Consider the following 18,686-nt stretch of genomic DNA (forward strand, 5'->3'; position numbering starts at 1 on the left):
AAAGACTAGTTGGCGCTATCAACGCTATTTCGATTTAGCTTTTGGATGGACGTGGAATCTTAGAAAATTGTTACAAGCGGCAGAGGGTGAAACTTGGAGATGTAAAGTGTAAGTTTAGCGTAACTGATTTGGGCACAGTACGAAAACAAGAAACAAAATCAGGACAGAATACAATGTTCTACGTGGAAAATAGCAGGCTGTAAGAAAGTAACCATCACATTAAGGAATGATGTAGTATCACCGACCAGAACACTGTTGTAGGACAAAGGTGTGTAGGACAAAGCAATGAAGGAAAAGGCTTTAAAATAGTTGTTATTCCAAGTATCTTAAGTTGTTTACTTCAGATATTACATCATACGTAGGAACTAACTGACGAAATATCTGCTGATATCTGCAAGAGTTTATTTACTTAACTATAGTTAGAAGTGTAACATTTATCAAGTGAAAAGTACCATCGACTGGTTGATATTCCTTACATGCAAATCCAGGAGGTTTACTGGAAATCAAGCATAATGTAAATGCCAATAACTGACCACGAAGACCAAGGTGTGGAGATCATACACGAATAAATGATCAACGTCCAGATCGAAGTCAGTGGAGAGCAGGGCCGTAGAGATGGGATACTCAAGGTAGTGACAAGAGAAGGAAAGATGAAGTGGGTTCATTTGACTTTGGTAGAAGACATGAAAGTGAAAATGCTCATATATTTCTGTGCTCAGAAACGTGTTGATGAACACACTGGTTCAAAGTGGGTAAAGACGAAATTATATGATTCAGCTTTCGTCATGTACTTGTAGTAATGCATGCTTCTGAGGTGTTGCAAGAACTCAGCCAAAGCAGTTTTTTACACCTATGTGATAAGTCAAGAAAGTGTCATCGACATAGCGCTAAATACAACTCAACTATGCAGGACCTGCGTTTCAGATGATATCTCAAAGGCACTAGAGGTGAAACCTATTTTTCTCATGAGTGGAGTAACCTCTAACCTACATACATTCGTATGTTATGAGCCTGCAATGGACTGTGTATTTTAAGGGCTCGGTAATTGGCAGCCCTCCCGCCCCCCAGCCGCCTCCCCCGTCCCCTTCCGCCCAAGTACTGATCGTTAAAGGTTTGCACCATTCGGAACTTCGGAACATTTCGTGTGGACTGTTCTGTTTCAGATTGCTACCATCCTCAGCGACCCCCCAACTTATGAAACTGTACTTTCCTACCGAAACTTTGTTATGTTGTCTGTATGAACGGATGACAACAGTGATTGTAGCTACATCGAAATAACATTATGCCATATGAAACACGATGTTTATTATGTTTTGATGATATTTTTCTTCTAATCATTACATTGTACTACAAAAGCAATAATTAATGTAATGTTGCTTGGCATTTGAAGGTGACCATCTCTGCAATGCGCACTCACGAATCCTTGTTAGTTCCGTGTCAAAGTTTGTACCATAGCAACTGATCGGTACGAGTCGAGCACGCCCATGAGTTCTAAGTACTGGAAGACATAAAATAAAACATTTCCTTGCTTATATTCTCTAACCCAGTAGTCCGACTAATGGGTGTTCCAGCTGTCAAGCCGGCCACGGTGGTCTAGCGGTTCTAGGCGCTCAGTCCGGAACCGCGCGACTGCTACGGTCGCAGGTTCGAATCCTGCCTCGGTTTAAGTAGTTCTAAAATCTAGGGGACTGATGACCACAAATCTTAAGTCCCATAGTGCTCAGAGCTATTTGAACCATTTTTTTAGCCAGCTGTCAATGGGGATCCTAAAAACATTTTCTTTAGGTTTGTATAAAATTTTGACACATGGTTTATTCCAAGTCATTCTTATTACATGATTTAACTAGTTCTTTTATAAAGTAAAGTTTCTTCCCTACTTTATACATCATCATTACCGTGAGACAGATGGCCGTTAAAAAATTTAACTATTAACAGAGATAAAAAAGTGGGCGACAGTTAAGAAAAGTTGACTACTCCTGTTCTGACCTTCTGTTCATAAGGTGAACTGCCGAGTATACTTAGTTCATTTCCGAATCCATCAACATTCATCAAAATTATGCACACCTTAAAATTGTGCTGTCCCTGCAAGTATTTTTCCTTGCTGCTGATAGCAAAACTACAGCTGTTACCGTTAGTTGACGTATCTAAGTTCGGCTAATAGTTACCTGATGTGTTTTATCATAAAATACCAAAGAGAACCGTCTCCAGCACAAATACTTGATCTGGCCTGGGTACGTCTCGCGAGTCAGGGTTTGACGGCTATTGATCAAAGGTCTCTGTGGATAGGTTGGCTCTGGTTAGAGGTCTGTGAGGATACGAAAAATGCTCTCTACATCCGCAAGGCTTCTGTCCGCATACTTTAAGTTACGATGGTAGTAGGCATGCAGCCTGAACTAAATTCTAGTCTGCGATTCCATACAATAGGATTGTACAAACAGATCATCACGTTTTAGTACAACATAGTCTGTGAGCCGTGCGTGGCTCGTGTTCCCAACATCATGTATTTTACACTCTGTTTTTAACGTACTTTCACCTCACTACGTCAATTTAAATTACTACTGTCACTAATAATGATCATAATGAGCATATGACATTGGTGGCCGGGAGACCCCTCACGGGGCGGTTCGGCCGCCGCTCCACAAGTTCTTTAACGCCACTACGGCGCGTGAATGGAGATGAAATGACGATGAAAGGCGCACAACACCCAGTCATCTCGAGGCAGAGAAAATCCCTGTCCCCGCCGGGAATTCGAACCCGGGACCCCGTGTGAGGGAAGCGAGAATGCTACCACAAGACCACGAACCGCGGACTACTGTCAATGAGTTGCGGCTTTTCCTGACCGTGACCAGTGCTAGCAGCGCATATCTGTATATCGCCTCTCGTAATATCTTTGTTCGACTACTATTACTTCCCGGTCGTTGCCTGTCGTAAGCCAGATCGTCGCGAGTTGGGGGCTGCTAGTCAGCCTCATTCTGCCAACGGCCTGGTCAAAGAGGTCGGAGGAGCGGATAGAGGTTCAGGGCACACTCTTGTCCTAGGGGTGGGAAATCGCCCCTAAAGGCGGAAGAATCAGCAATGATCAACGACATGAGGATGCAGAAGGCAATGGAAACCACTGCATTAAAGACACGTAACGTGTATCCACAGGACATGTGGCCTGTAATTGAAGAAGTGTCATGATGATCTCTCCATTGGCAAAAGATTCCGGAATAGTCCCCCATTCGGATCTCCGGGAGGGGACTGCCAAGGGGGAGGTTACCATGAGAAAAAGATTGATTAATCAACGAAAGGATAACGTTCTACGAGTCGGGGCGTGGAATGTCAGAAGCTTGAACGTGGTAGGGAAACTAGAAAATCAGAAAAGGGAAATGCAAAGGCTCAATCCAGATAAAGTAGGAGTCAGTGAAGTGAAGTGGAAGGAAGACAAGGATTTCTGGTCAGATGAGTATCGGGTAATATCAACAGCAGCCGAAAATGGTATAACAAGTGTAGGATTCGTTATGAATAGGAAGGTAGGGCAGAGGGTGTGTTACTGTGAACAGTTCAGTGACCGGGTTGTTCTAATCAGAGTCGACAGCAGACCAACACCGACAACGATAGTTCAGGTATACATGCCGACGTCGCAAGCTGAAGATGAACAGATAGAGAAAGTGTATGAGGATATTAAAAGGGTAATGCAGTACGTAAAGGGGGACGAAAATCTAATAGTCATGGGCGACTGAAATGCAGTTGTAGGGGAAGGAGTAGAAGAAAAGGTTAAAGGAGAATATGGGCTTGGGACAAGGAATGAAAGAGGAGAAAGACTAATTGAGTTCTGTAACAAGTTTTAGCTAGTAATAGGGAATACCCTGTTCAAGAATCACAAGAGGAGGAGGGAGATACGGCAAGATTTCACTTAGATTACGTCATGGTCAGACAGAGATTTCGAAATCAGATACTGGAGTGTGAGGCGTACCCAGGAGCAGAAATAGACTCAGATCACAATATAGTAGTGATGAAGAGTAGGCTGAAGTTCAAGACATTTGTCAAGAAGAATCAATACGCAAAGAAGTGGGATACGGAAGTACTAAGGAATGACGAGATACGTTTGAAGTTCTCTAACGCTATAGATACAGCAATAAGGAATAGCGCAGTAGGCAGTACAGTTGAAGAAGAATGGACATCTCTAAAAAGGGCCATCACAGAAGTTGGGAAGGAAAACATAGGTACAAAGAAGGTAGCAGCGAAGAAACCATGGGTAACAGAAGAAACACTTCAGTTGATTGATGAAAGGAGGAAGTACAAACATGTTCCGGGAAAATCAGGAATACAGAAATACAAGTCGCTGAGGAATGAAATAAATAGGAAGTGCACGGAAGCTAAGACGAAATGGCTGCAGGAATAATGTGAAAACATCGAAAAAGATATGATTGTCGGAAGGACAGACTCAGCATACAGGAAAGTCACAACAACTTTTGGCGACATTAAAAGCAACGATGGTAACATTAAGAGTGCAACGGGAATTCCACTGTTAAATGCAGAGGAGAGAGCAGATAGGTGGAAAGAATACATTGAAAGCCTCTATGAGGGTCAAGATTTGTCTGATGTGATAGAAGAAGAAACAGGAGTCGATTTAGAAGAGGTAGGGGATCCAGCATTAGCATCGGAATTTAAAAGAGCTTTGGAGGACTTCCGGTCAAATAAGGCAGAAAGGATAGATAACATTCCATCAGAATTTCTAAAATCATTGGGGGAAGTGGCAACAAAACGACTATTCAAGTTGGTGTGTAGAATATATGAGTCTGGCGACATACAATCTGACTTTCGGAAAAGCATCATCCACACAATTCCGAAGACGGCAAGAGCGGACAAGTGCGAGAATTATCGCACAATCAGCTTAACAGCTCATGCATCGAAGCTGCTTACAAGAATAATATATAGAAGAACGGAAAAGAAAATTGAGAATGCGCTAGGTGACGATCAGTTTGGCTTTAGGAAAAGTAAAGGGACGAGAGAGGCAATTCTGACGTTACGGCTAATAATGGAAGCAAGGCTAAAGAAAAATCAAGACACTTTCATAGGATTTGTCGACCTGGAAAAAGCGTTCGACGATATAAAATGGTGCAAGCTGTTCGAGATTCTGAAAAAAGTAGGAGTAAGCTATAGGGAGAGACGGGTCATATACAATATGTACAACAGCCAAGAGGGAATAATAAGAGTGGACGATCAAGAACGAAGTGCTCGTATTAAGAAGGATGTAAGACAAGGCTGTAGCCTTTCGCCCCTACTCTTCAATCTGTACATCGAGGAAGCAATGAGGGAAATAAAAGAAAGGTTCAGGAGTGGAATTGAAATACAAGGTGAAAGGATATCAATGATACGATTCGCTGATGACATTGTTATCCTGAGTGAAAGTGAAGAAGAATTAAATGATCTACTGAACGGAATGAACAGTCTAATGAGTACACAGTATGGGTTGAGAGTAAATCGGAGAAAGACGAAGGTAATGAGAAGTAGTAGAAATGAGAAAAGCGAGAAACTTAACATCAGGATTGATGGTCACGAAGTCAATGAAGTTAAGGAATTCTGCTACCTAGGCAGTAAAATAACCAATGACGGACGGAGCAAGGAGGACATCAAAAGCAGACTCGCTATGGGAAAAAAGGCATTTCAGGCCAAGAGAAGTCTACTCATATCAAATACCGGCCTTAATTTGAGGAAGAAATTTCTGAGGATGTGCGTCTGGAGTACAGCATTGTATGGTAGTGAAACGTGGACTGTGGGAAAACCGGAACAGAAGAGAATCGAAGCATTTGAGATGTGGTGCTATAGACGAATGTTGAAAATTAGGTGGACTGATAAGATAAGGAATGAGGAGGTTCTACGCAGAATCGGAGAGGAAAGGAATACGTGGAAAACACTGATAAGTAGAAGGGACAGGATGATAGGACATCTGCTAAGTCATGAGGGAATGACTTCCATGGTACCAGAGGGAGCTGTAGAGGGCAAAAACTGTAGAGGAAGACACAGATTGGAATACGTCAAGCAAATAATTGAGGACGTAGGTTGCAAGTGCTACTCTGAGATGAAGAGGTTAGCACAGGAAAGGAATTCGTGGCGGGCCGCATCAAACCAGTCAGTAGACTGATGATCAAAAAAAAAAGTCAGTTGGAACGCGTCTGGAGCGCAGTCCGGACCTGCCAGTCGGGGAGTTGCAACGCGGCACTAGTGCAGTCGGGTTGGAGCTGTGAGGTCTGCGTCGACATGGCTCGCACGACCATTGCGCCACGCATCACTTGATCCGGACCATGATCTTGCTGGATCGTCGGTCGGTCGTCCTGCCGGACGACGCGTTTTGGCTCGCCGATCCTTCATGAGTCGGCTGTGTGTGTGGCTGTGTGTGTGTGCGCATCGACTCCCGATGTGTCTTCGTGCGTGCTTAGTTACTGTTGAGTATCGTTCAGGTCTTCGTGCAGTGTTTGTCAGGTTGTATGTTCTCGGAATTCTGAGGTGGTCGGTCGGTTCCTGCAGACCAGGGATGTTAACTCCGCGCGGTGCAGTCGGCTGGGTCCGCTGCCGGTCCCTGCGCAGTGTGGAGCGTGTGTGGAGCTGTCCAATTGCAACGAGCTTCGTGGTTCACCGACCCAGGAAGTTGAAGCTGAGTAGTGGTTTCAACTACCCAAGTTAGGTCCATTCGTGATGTGGTGGTTCGTTTCGGTAGTTCGCTGTTGGGGAGGTTTTCCTATGAGCAACACAGAGTATTTCTAGTAACGAAATTTAGCCGACCTGCGGTGCAATTAACTATATTGGTTGACTACAATTTGAGTGCACGAGCGGAATTTTCTGGCTTGTGGCCGACTGTGTTCCGGTTACCTGCCCTGGCAACTAACGTAATTTCAGGCAGCGTCCTTTCCTCACCTGTTGCCGCTGTTCAAAATGGTGTGTAATTTTGACAGCTAATACATACATCATTGTGGATTATCACGTTCGTAACCTTTTGTCTTTGAGTTCTCATGTACTCCGTCGTGGCAAGCAAGCGGTTGGTCGGTCGGTCCGTGACTGTCCCTTGATTGGATTCGCACGAATTAAGTGTAGTTGGACTCACCACCTGTCTCGCCTCAGTAAACGAGGGCAGACCGATCCACTGGACACTCCTGAGTGCTGTTCTCTTAATTATCCTTTTGGCAGTGTTAATGTTGTTGTAATTTATGTGTATTTTATATTTTTAATTTGACAAGATTAGTTGTGGGCGTTCAGCCCTGGAAACATGTTCTCAGAATTTCCTTAACGTCCAAACATAATCGCGTTCTGCTTTTGAAAGGTTGTTGTAATTTTCTCTGAAAGATTTTACACGTTATTGTGGGCCTTCTGCCACTGGTGTTGCAAAAAGGAAATTTTTAAATTTAATGTATTGTTTTACCGATTGTTGCATTGAAAGTTTCCTTAATTTGTAGAATTTTTGCGGCCTTCAGCCATCTTATGGCGTTTGTTTATCTCTTTCTGTGCACCTTGTGGGCGATCAGCCTTGTTAGCATCTTAAAACACTGTGGCCTTCTACCTTCAGGAATCATCATGGTATATTCGGAATTTTAAAGATTTAATCCGGCGGCCTTCAGCCGCTCCGCGTGCTGATCTCATATATGTATACGATTTATCTTATTCGTAAATTTAACTGTGTGTCATGTCTTTTAAAATTAAACTTATTGTAAAGCATCTGTTTGGAGGCCTTCAGCCGCGAAGTAAATTTAATTCTTTCAAAGTGTATTTGTGAACTAAATGATAATAAATTACAATTGTGGAATGAATCCGACCACAACTCCCTTAGCCCTTTCCACAATCCTAGTTACCTGTTAGCCCTGCGTGATTTAGCGAACTTTTCAGTCTGTGTTACTTGAAAAGTTCCTGAATTTCAACTTCATATTAGAATTAAATAAATATATTTTGTTACATTTTTTGCATAATATTCTCTGAACACTGGTGATCAAATGAATTCGTGTTCCACGTTGTCGTCATATTCGGCCGTGCACGACACTAATAGGTTCCAAAATGCCACGTGCGAAAATGCCATTTTTCATGTGGTCATATCTCGGGTTCCATTGATCTCAGAGATAACTGGTCAATTGTTTTGGATAGCTCTTATCCTAGCGACTATTTGTATACATGTCAAAAGAACCTGCATACTGTAGCTATCCTACAGCACAAGGTCAAAATTTAAACACACATTTCCTACAACCCAGGCAAACTCAGCAGAGAACTTCGTTCTTTTGTTCTGTGTGTGGTATAGGAAGCGTCATACACGCCTTACAAATGCACCACGTTCATGGGTGCATCTTAGGTACCAATAGTAGCAATTGTGAGGATAACCACTTCTATAATTTCGGGTCATGTCAAATAGTCGATTTTTTTAATTTCATTATTATTATTATTATTATTATTATTATTTACAGTATCATCTTAAGATGACGGCCGGATTGGCCGAGCGGTTCAAGGCACCTCAGTCTTGAACCGCGAGACCGCTACGGTAGCAGGCTCGAATCCTGCCTCGGGCATGGATGTGTGTGATGTCCTTAGGTTGGTTAGGTTTAAGTAGTTCTAAGTTCTAGGGGACTGATGACCTCAGATGTTAAGTCCCATAGTGCTCAGAGCCATTTGAACCATTTGTTCCCTTCGAACCTTGAAACATTATCCGTTTCCGAGATCCAGGTGTTCAAAGTTAGCCTACCTATGCACTTAAAATATCCACGAAATATGAGGTCTGAAGCGTAAATGTACTTTCAACTGCCGTAGTGAACAAATGGAAAAAGTACTGGGTTCATCGCAAGGGTTGTCACGTCACCAGACTACGTCTTTAGTCGCCGTTTTTTCATCAATAGACTTTGACACGCTGGCTCTGTGTAATGGATATTACACACCTGTAAAGGCTGTCTTGGCCTAGAAATTATTCGATGGTGCTACCTGGTGGCTTAAGCACTTTACAAACAATTACTTTGGATTCGAAATTCTTTGTACTGGCAAATCGATTACCGAACTGTTTTTGGTATACTGTGTGGTATGAAGATGTTTTATATTTCTACGAGGTGTAAAGTGAACTTGCATTGGATGGAAGGTGATTTTGTGTTAACCTTATATTATGCGAACGTAGTTATGTGTATGTGTTGAAACGACACCATTTATTCAGCTCCATAACAATAATAATATGATTGTCTGCCATAGTATTGAAGTCGCGACGACGCGAACGCAATAACTCAGGCGGCTGCTCTACCACCTTTCATGTGACGCAGCCATGCCGTGGACGCCGCGCAACGCCTTGTCGATGGATAACGGTAGTCAAAAATATTGTAAATAGGTTCTATAGATTTAGTTATTATTATTAGGTTAGTACTCAAGCGCTATTTGTGTGTATACATCCCATGTTCTTCGCCTCTTATCCCTGAGCGTTGTCAACGTTAGTTAGGAAGCAGACGACTTTTCGTAGCAGAGAGGCTCTACAGAGTAATACCACTCTGGGACGACAGCAGAGAGGACACAAACAGGTGGAGGCCAGAGATAGTTGGTTGACTGAAAAGAGCTTGGAGGTGGAGAGGTTGGTCACGGCCCTTTTATGGCACGTTCCTCCACCAAAGCCCAGTAAAAACGTTAGGTGCCCACCAATTCGGCAGACGGGGGGTTAAGGTGTAAGGAGACAGGTAAGGTACCAGACGTACGTTCAGTACGTCTGTCTATAAATTCAAGACAAAGGTATTGGAATATTTGATTAATGTACTAACCCATTCTGTTTCTAGCACATCGTTGCATCGAAAAAGACTTCATGTCTGCTTTCTGTGAAATTTATTAAGATTTGCCTTAAAATGTGTAGGAGACGATTCTGTTCCTTGTTCCTCGCCACGTGGTAGCCAATGCTGAAGTTTAAGTCTCATACTTTCCCCTATTACATTAACTGAAAGCCTTTATAGCGTGTGAATTGACTACATTAACGAAGGATAAGATCTCCGTTCTGGCTAGTGAATTTCGTGACGGCTTGTTCTTTGTGACCCATTAGGCTTCATGTGGACCACGTGCAAAGTGCCGCTCTTTAAGCGACCATTGCCCACCGCCGATAAAATCAGATGCTGAACGGAACCGATTCAGTAATCCTTGCCGCTTCACGGATCTTTTCACAGGATACCGGGTGATATGTCTGACCAGGACCACGTGGTCATCGGCACAATAGGCGAACACAGTAAAGTAGGCGCGCACAGACGGAAGAAGTATTGAAAGTGAAACGCTTCCTGTACGCGCAAGGTAACCTCGTGTCCATTAAATACCTGAATGCGAGTAGTGAATCTCTGCTCTCTCCCCAGAACTCTCTATCTTATTACATTCCTGTTTTACTGTATTTGATTTCTCATTTCGCGTAGTTGAATGCATGCACACTAGAATAAGGAGTTACGGGTTGTGGCAAGTTGACGACACGCAATCCCAACCACTCCCTCACGTGTTCACGAAGAGTGTGCTCATAGGGATTGTGGTCAATGAAAGTTTCGTCTAAATCGTAGTGAAAGTTTCGTCTGAATCGCAGTGATGTTAATATTTGTCTTAACGGTGGTGTATGTCGAAGACTATGTTATGTTATTCAGTTAATTTAGTTAATAAATAATTAATTGATGAACAGAAGAATCTTTAACGTCCAGTAAATCAGTAGCATAAGTCGGATGCCATCAGCACAAGCCGACTAGACAAAGATAAAATGATCACTGGGTCACATATCAGCATGTGCAACTCCAGTGCCAGCATCTCGTGGTCGTGCGGTAGCGTTCTCGCTTCCCACGCCCGGGTTCCCGGGTTCGATTCCCGGCGGGGTCAGGGATTTTCTCTGCCTCGTGATGGCTGGGTGTTGTGTGATGTCCTTAGGTTAGTTAGGTTTAAGTAGTTCTAAGTTCTAGGGGACCGATGACCATAGATGTTAAGTCCCATAGTGCTCAGAGCCATTTGAACCATTTTTTGCAACTCCAGTCCCTTTGATAACTAATAAATACGAAACAGTAAAGACACGTGACACGTTCTGCTCTTCTGTTCGGATCTCCATCATTCTCTCTCCCCAGTTATCCGTCGCGCATATAATATATATCAGGCAATATTAATTCAAGTAACGATTGCCGTAAACTGCCGGTTTTCTCTCTGTCTCGTCCTGCCCCTCCCCCCTCCCCCCTCCCTAATCTTCCCACGGTTGTGAACCGGAAGTAAAGCAATCTCACGCTTGTTTGAGTGCTGTTCCAACAGACAAGGGGAGCGTCCCAAAGAACAGTTTCAATAATAACAAAGAAGGGACAAATGCGAGTGATCATACAGATTAGGTGTAGGAACGCAAGCTGCCGTTAACTTTCATTTGGTCTCTCCCTCTCCCAGAATTATCAATTCTCTTGTGTTTCTCACTCCCTCACGGCCGTCTATTTTCGGTCTGAAACTATGTGAATCTGTCGACGTATATAAATAAACTGTCAAAATTTTCACTGACCTACAGAATTTTATTCAAGCAGCGCACCCCACTGCAATAGAGAAAGGAAGGGAACATGCCCAAAAATGCTGCTGTCGGAGCACGAAACAGGCCCAAATACTACTCGAAAGAAGACTGACAGAAAAGTGGAGAACTGAGTGCCTCAAACCTCGTTCATCCTCATCAAAAATTTTGGCATGCGAACATGTTCGCTCTTTTTCATGTTGAAAGAGTGTAGCAGAGAGATAGTGGAAGAGTGATACACAGTGCCAGTGGGATAGAAAGAGAGAGAGAGGGAGGAGAGAGACAGTGATGGAGGGAGAGAGAAATTAGCAGTGAAATAAAAAGATATTGATAAAGACACTAGCCGTGGGAGCCAGAGAGAGTGGAGACAGTGGTGTTCAGTGAGACAGTGGCATTTAAATAGGAAGGGTGATGGATAGAGATAGCAGCAGCAGCAGCAGCAAAGAGAGGAGAGGAAATTTTTGCACTTTTCCCCATCCCCTATACCTACGTGTTAACGTTCCCAGGGCTAGGGGTTAAAGAATCTTCAAGGACCTGTATGGAGAGGAGCCAATGGCGGTTGAAGAGAAAGACAGTAGACTGTAATCGAGAAAGAAAAAGATAATGACAACGGCAGAGAAAAAGAATGGGACAAGGACAATGGCAGTGGGAAAGATAGACAGTGTAAGTGGCAGAGAAGGAGACAGTAGGTAAGGAAGAGTGAGAGAAAGGGACGAGGACATTGACAGTGCTTGAGGCAGACAGGAGGATGTGTCACTGAGAGGAAGAAGAAACAGTGAGAGAAAGAAATGTGTAGACAGTGGCAGTGAGAGAGAGATGCTGAGTATGAAGGCTTCACAGGGAGACCAGGTAAAAGGGTTTAGGATCTTCTGTGTTAAAAGAGCGTGAGCATGTTCGCATGATAAACTTTTTGCTGAGGAAGGTAGAATGAGGATTCAGGCAGCTGATTCCCCATTTTTCCGTCAGTCTTTTACAGAGGAGCAGATTCGCCTTTTTGTGCTCCGACAGGAAAACTTTTCAGCTGGTCTTTCGTATGCTAAATGTTAGTCGTACAGTTCGTTTATCAAATGCACTTTAACTACCATATGTTTAAATCGTATTGCACTACTGTACTTCTTAATGTACGAGTAATATACGTTGCATTGTGTACTTATGATAAAGAATAACTTGGTCAGATTCACTGATTTTTGTATGGAACATAATTTATGTCTTACGTCGACACAACACGTAGTTAGGCATTGAAGCGAAGACTCCAATGGATGGATGGATCTCTGTTAACTGAAAAAAAACGTAATGGAACGTCATTTATCGTGTTTAACTGTATAAAAGTCGTTGTAGATCACAACAAATGTTTAATTACTGATTGTGGTAACTGATTTCAGTCAAAAGAGACCAACTTCAGACCAATAACCCAATTAGCAAAATGTGGCAAGTACCATACAACTGTTCACCCTACAACCAAACATACGAGCATCATAGTTGCACCAAAAAGAAGAGGGAGAGGAAGGTAGAAGTAGGGATGGGGGGAGGTAGTGTATGTTGATACTCACGATGATGTGCGGAGCCGGTACACGGAGTAGCTTTATCTGCCGAAAGGTATCACTGCTAACTAGCGTGTGGATGCTAGAGGTTATGATGAGAGAGCTCCACCCCCTGTCTCACACGTGAGCAGCAGCGTAAACAAATGAACGATAAAATTCACAAATAGATTGGTTGGGATTACGAAAAATCTCATTTCATACATGCAAAAAATAATACAAAGTTGTTTACAATCCCAAAATATATTTAAAATATTGAAAGGACATTAAAAACGCAAAAGACTGACTGTAGCGCCTAAAATATAAAGAGATTGTCCTCGTTTGAGCATTAGGTAAAACTTTAATATCATGTGCATGGTACTAAACAGTATAGCATACAGGTTAGCAACGATATGTAGTGCAGGACGCCATTGGTTATCATGGGGACGTACTCTCGTTAGTACTGCCGTCCCAGCGACACCATCTCCTGCAGGCCAGCTAGCAGAACTATGTGCCCAACGTTATTCGAGGTTTAATTACAGAACTTTTACATGCACATAATTACAGCCTATTAATTGCAAATCACAAAAGATATTTCTTTAAAACAGTTAGAAATATTCATTTAAAACTAGCTGAGAAACTCAGCGTTGCCCAAATATTTATTTATTCCCATCTTCTATTAGTCCGTCTATTTAGCCCTCCTCTCTCTGTCCATTTCCTCCTTCCCCCTCCATCTATCCATCTAACTCCATCCATCTCTTCTTTCGCCCTGTCTTTGACCATCTCCTCTCTTATCTCTCTGTTTTGTCACACTCACCACCATGGGAGACTTGTGGTTCTTACTCGCACAGTATTTTTTTTCCAGGATGTAACTGTTTGTACCAAATTTGACTGAACCATTATAGGGGTTTATCATCAGCTTATTAGCCACGACCTTGCTCGTATACGCTCCTGTCGAATATATTTCACACATTTAAAATATTTCACGCATGTTCATACACATACACTATTGGCCATTAAAATTGCTACACCACGAAGATGACGTGCTACAGACGCGATATTTAACCGACAGGAAGAAAATGATGTGATATGCAAATGATTAGCTTTTCAAAGCATTCATACAAGGTTGGCGCCGGTGGTGACACTAACAACGTGCTGACATGAGGAAAGTTTACAACCGATTTCTCATACATAAACAGCAGTTGATCGGCAATGCCTGCTGAAACGTTGTTGTGATGCCTCGTGTAAGGAGGAGTAATGCGTACCATCACGTTTCCGACTTTGATAAAGGTCAGATTGTAGCCTAACACGATTGTGGTTTATCGTATCGCGACACTGCTGCTTGCGTTGGTCGAGATCCAATGACTGTTAGCAGAATATGGAATCGGTGGGTTCAGGAGGGTAATACGGAACGCCGTACTGGATCCCAACGGCCTCGTATAAGTAAAGTCGAGATGACAGGCATCTTATCCGCATGGCTGTAACGTATCGTGCAGCCAACTCTCGATCCCTGAGTCAACAGATGGGGACGTTTGCAAGATAACAACCATCTGCACGAACAGTTCCACGACGTTTGCAGTAGCATGGACTATCAGCTGGGAGACCATGGCTGCGGTTGCCCTTGACGCTCCATCAGACAGAAGCGCTTTCGATGGTGTACTCAAAGACGAACCTGGGTGCACGAATGGCAAAACGTCATTTTTTCGGACGAATCCAGTTTCTGTTTACAGCATCATGATGGTCGCATCCGTGTTTGGCGACATCGCGGTGAACGCGCATTGGAAGCGTGTATTCGTCGTCGTCATAGTGGCGTATCACCCGGCGTGATGGTATGGGGTGCCACTGGTTACACGTCTTTGTCACCTCTTCTTCGCATTGACGGCACTTTAAACCGTGGACGTTACATTTCAGATGTGTTACGACCCGTGGCTCTGCCCTTCATTCGATCCATGCGAAATCCTATATTTCAGCAGGATAATGCACGACCGCATATTGCAGGTCCTGTAAGGCCTTTCTGGATACAGAAAATGTCCGACTGTTGCCTTGCCCAGTACATTCTCCAGATCTCTCACCAATTGAAAACGTCTGGTCAATGGTGGCCAAGCAACTGACTCGTCACAATACGCCAGTCACTACTCTGGATGAACTGTGGTATCGTGTTGAAGCTGCATGGGTAGCTGTACCTGTACACGCCATGCAAGCTCTGTTCGACTCAATGCCCAAGCGTATCAAGGCCATTATTACGACCATAGGTGGTTGTTATGGGTACTGATTTCTCAGGATCTATGCACCCTAATTGCGTGAAAATGTAATCACATGTCAGTTCTAGTATAATATATTTTTTTCAATGAAAGACCGTTTATCATCTGCATTTCTTCTTGGCGTAGCAATTGTAATGGCCAGTAGTGTATTTCACCTCCATGTTTAGCGAAATTCGCCGTGTAGTTTCATTTTCACACAGCTTAATATTGATGACGTTGTGTCTCCTGTACTATGTGCTGTACACTGATATAATCTTGTAGGTATATACAGCGGTATGTGTGCATGCTCCTTGTGAAATGCGTTGTGAAGAGAGTCAGTAGTAAATAAGTAATGCTTCATGTGGAAGTTTTACTGCATGAATAGCGAAAATGTAGTAGGTGAGAAACTTTTTTCCTTTCATCATTTTGCGGGGATCGTCAGCGAGAAAAAGCTTCGTAAAGGTCTGAAATTATGTGTAAAATTTTTTGCAAGTCTCTCGGTGACAGGTTCTTTCTAGATAGTAAATGATATGTGTATCAGTTTTGGCTGAAATCGGTCAAGTGGTTTAGGAGGAGATGTGGTAATTACAAACATACACACATTCATACATACATACATACATACACACATGCATAGATACATACATACATACACAAATACATACATACACACATTTTGATACATTATATGGACATACAAAATGGCTCATCAGATTGCTGTCGTTGATAGAGTTACACGAACTATCTAGGTTGCCTTTCAGCTAGTTACTCAATAGGACCCCAGCAGAACCTGTGGGGAGGTGAAATGACCGTACAACCATAATAAATTCCCGGAACAGTGATGTTTAACGAGCTAGGCAGAGGAGGGGCCACTGCTAGGCCTGAGAGGTAATATTATATTTTCCTTTAATCGACACTTAAGTAGTAGCACCTTTATTTGAACAGATACGAAAAGTATCCTACTGCAAAATCACTCTATAATCTGTGCGCAAGAATTTCTTTATGACTTACATTCCAAAAATTAAAACAGAACGGCAATAAATACGCACTTAAACAATGATCGAATAAGTTGAAAAATGTTTGTCTTTGTGTTGGTATGTTTTAACTCAATGCTACTAGTAATTCAGTCCAAACATGTGCAGTAGCAGAAAGGTGTTTCAATGCTATATTTCTTCAAATGTCGGAGACTGCACGCTATATCCATCAACTGCACGCTATATCTATCAACTTACAAGCTAGCTTGACACGGCAGTAGTAGAACAGAACTGTAGCAACACAGTAAGAAATAACCAGTAACACTATTAAGAGTATGTCACAAACTGGTGTTTGCCTTTGGTACAGTTTTATGCGTGACAGATGATATCCTAAGCCTAATATAATGATATCGGTATAGCTTTTCTGTCTCTTAACCGTCTGTGATATTGTCATTATGACTGAATGTAATATTGCAGACTGTCGTAAGTGTCCCATTACTCTGTAAACAGCGACTGCCAAGTCGGATCATGTCTTCTCAACGAAATTCGTAGAACTACGCTCCATACCGCAACTGCAGGATCTGTACAGATCTGGCTGCAGGTACTGAACTAAAGTGACCACTGGATTGGAAATGTATCAGTGCCCATGGCGGGACGTGTTTTGTGCTTGTCAGGGGAAGGATTTCTGTCCCCGCCAGCACATGGCGAAAGCAATGTAGTTCGTGTACATGGCGAAAGCAATGTAGTTCGTGGTTGACAATACTCACTTTAGTGGCTGGTAACACTGTCAGCGGACGAGTACGACGTGCAGATGGTCATTTCGCGGAAGCAGAAAGTAGTCCGATTTTGTGTGGACAATTTGCAGGCTGCTGCTTGGAACTGAGAGGAACCATGTGATAGGCTGTGCGTGAGTGTTGCTGGGCTCTCGTAGTATGTGTTTTGTATCTCTAATCCCCGCACACAATACCCTGAAATCAGTCTGCTCATTCAACAGGCCTTGGGTCCAACTTCTATGATGATTATAAAATTCTGTTTCTTCTGGAGCATCTAGTAATGAACTTTTTCGAGCGTAATGCACGCGGGGGTGGGTGGTGGGGGACGGGGGGTGCGGAGTGAAGGGGGAGGGGGGGAAGGGACCATGAGGGAATATATGGAATAACCAACGAAAGGGTAATGTTCTGCAAGAAATTCTATGGGTCACCTTATATATAATGGGGATCAGTAAAGTGAAATGGAATGAAGACTAGGATTTCCGGTCAGGCCAGCAGAGGGTAATATCAACGGCAGCAGAAAATGATGTAATTGGAGTAGGATTCCTCATGAATAAGATAGTAGGAAAGAGAGAGAGTTACTGTAAAGTGTTCGTCGACAGTGTTGCTATCAGAATCTTCAGCAAACCAACACCAACAAAAATATTTCAGATGTACATGCTGACGTCGAAAGCAGAAAATACAGTGAAAGTATACGGCAACATTAAGGACTAATTCAGTGCATGAAGGGAGATGAAAGTCTGATAATCATGACGGACTGGAATGCTGATCTAGCGGAAGTAGTAAAAGAAACGGTAACAGGTAATACGACATTTATAGTAGGAATGAGAGAGGAGAAAGACTAATTGAGTTCTGCAATAAATTTCAGCTACGAACATCGAATACTCTATTCGAGAATCACAAAGGGAGAATGTAAGTCCTAAAAAAGCGGGGAAATTCAAAAAGGTTCCAGATGGATTACGTCGCGGTCAGGCAGATTTTCCGAACTCAAGAAAGGGATTGTAGGTCATACACAAGATCAGTTGTATACTGAGATGATTTTAGTGATGATGAATAGTAGACTGACGTTTAAGAAAATCATACGGAATAATCAGTGTGTGAAGAAGTGGGATAGTGCTGTGCTGAAGAAGGATGAGACGCTTTTGAAGTTCGCTAAATATGTGGCTACTGTGACAAGGAATACCACAGTACGCTGTCCATCTCTAAAAACAGCAGTCACAGATGTTGGACAGAGAGACATACGTACCAGGAAGGTAAGTGCAAGGGAACCTTGAGTAACCGGAGATATGCTTCAATTGACCTACATAAGAAGGAAGAACAAAAAATTCTTAGGGGCAACAAGAATACAGCAATATAAATCAGTTAGGAATGAAATAAAAGGAGGTGCAGGTAAGACAAGGCGAAATGGCTGCATGAAAAATGTGAAGAAATCGGGGAAGAAATGATTGTCGAAAGGACTGACGCAGCATACAGAAAAGTCAAAACCACCGTTAGTGAAATTAAAAGCAAGATCTGCAACAGTAGGGGTGCAATGGGAATTCCTCTGTAAAAGTCAGAGTAAAGAGGGGATAGGAAATAGTCCATTGAAGGAATTGTCTGATAATGTGATAGAAGAAACTGGAGTCGATGTGGAAGAGATAGAGTAACCAATAGAGTGGGAATTTAAAAGCTCTTACGAAGACTTAAGATCGAGTACGTCACAGGGGAAA

Source organism: Schistocerca serialis, chromosome 5, assembly GCF_023864345.2.
Source record: "Schistocerca serialis cubense isolate TAMUIC-IGC-003099 chromosome 5, iqSchSeri2.2, whole genome shotgun sequence".
Classification (NCBI taxonomy): Eukaryota; Metazoa; Arthropoda; class Insecta; order Orthoptera; family Acrididae; genus Schistocerca; species Schistocerca serialis.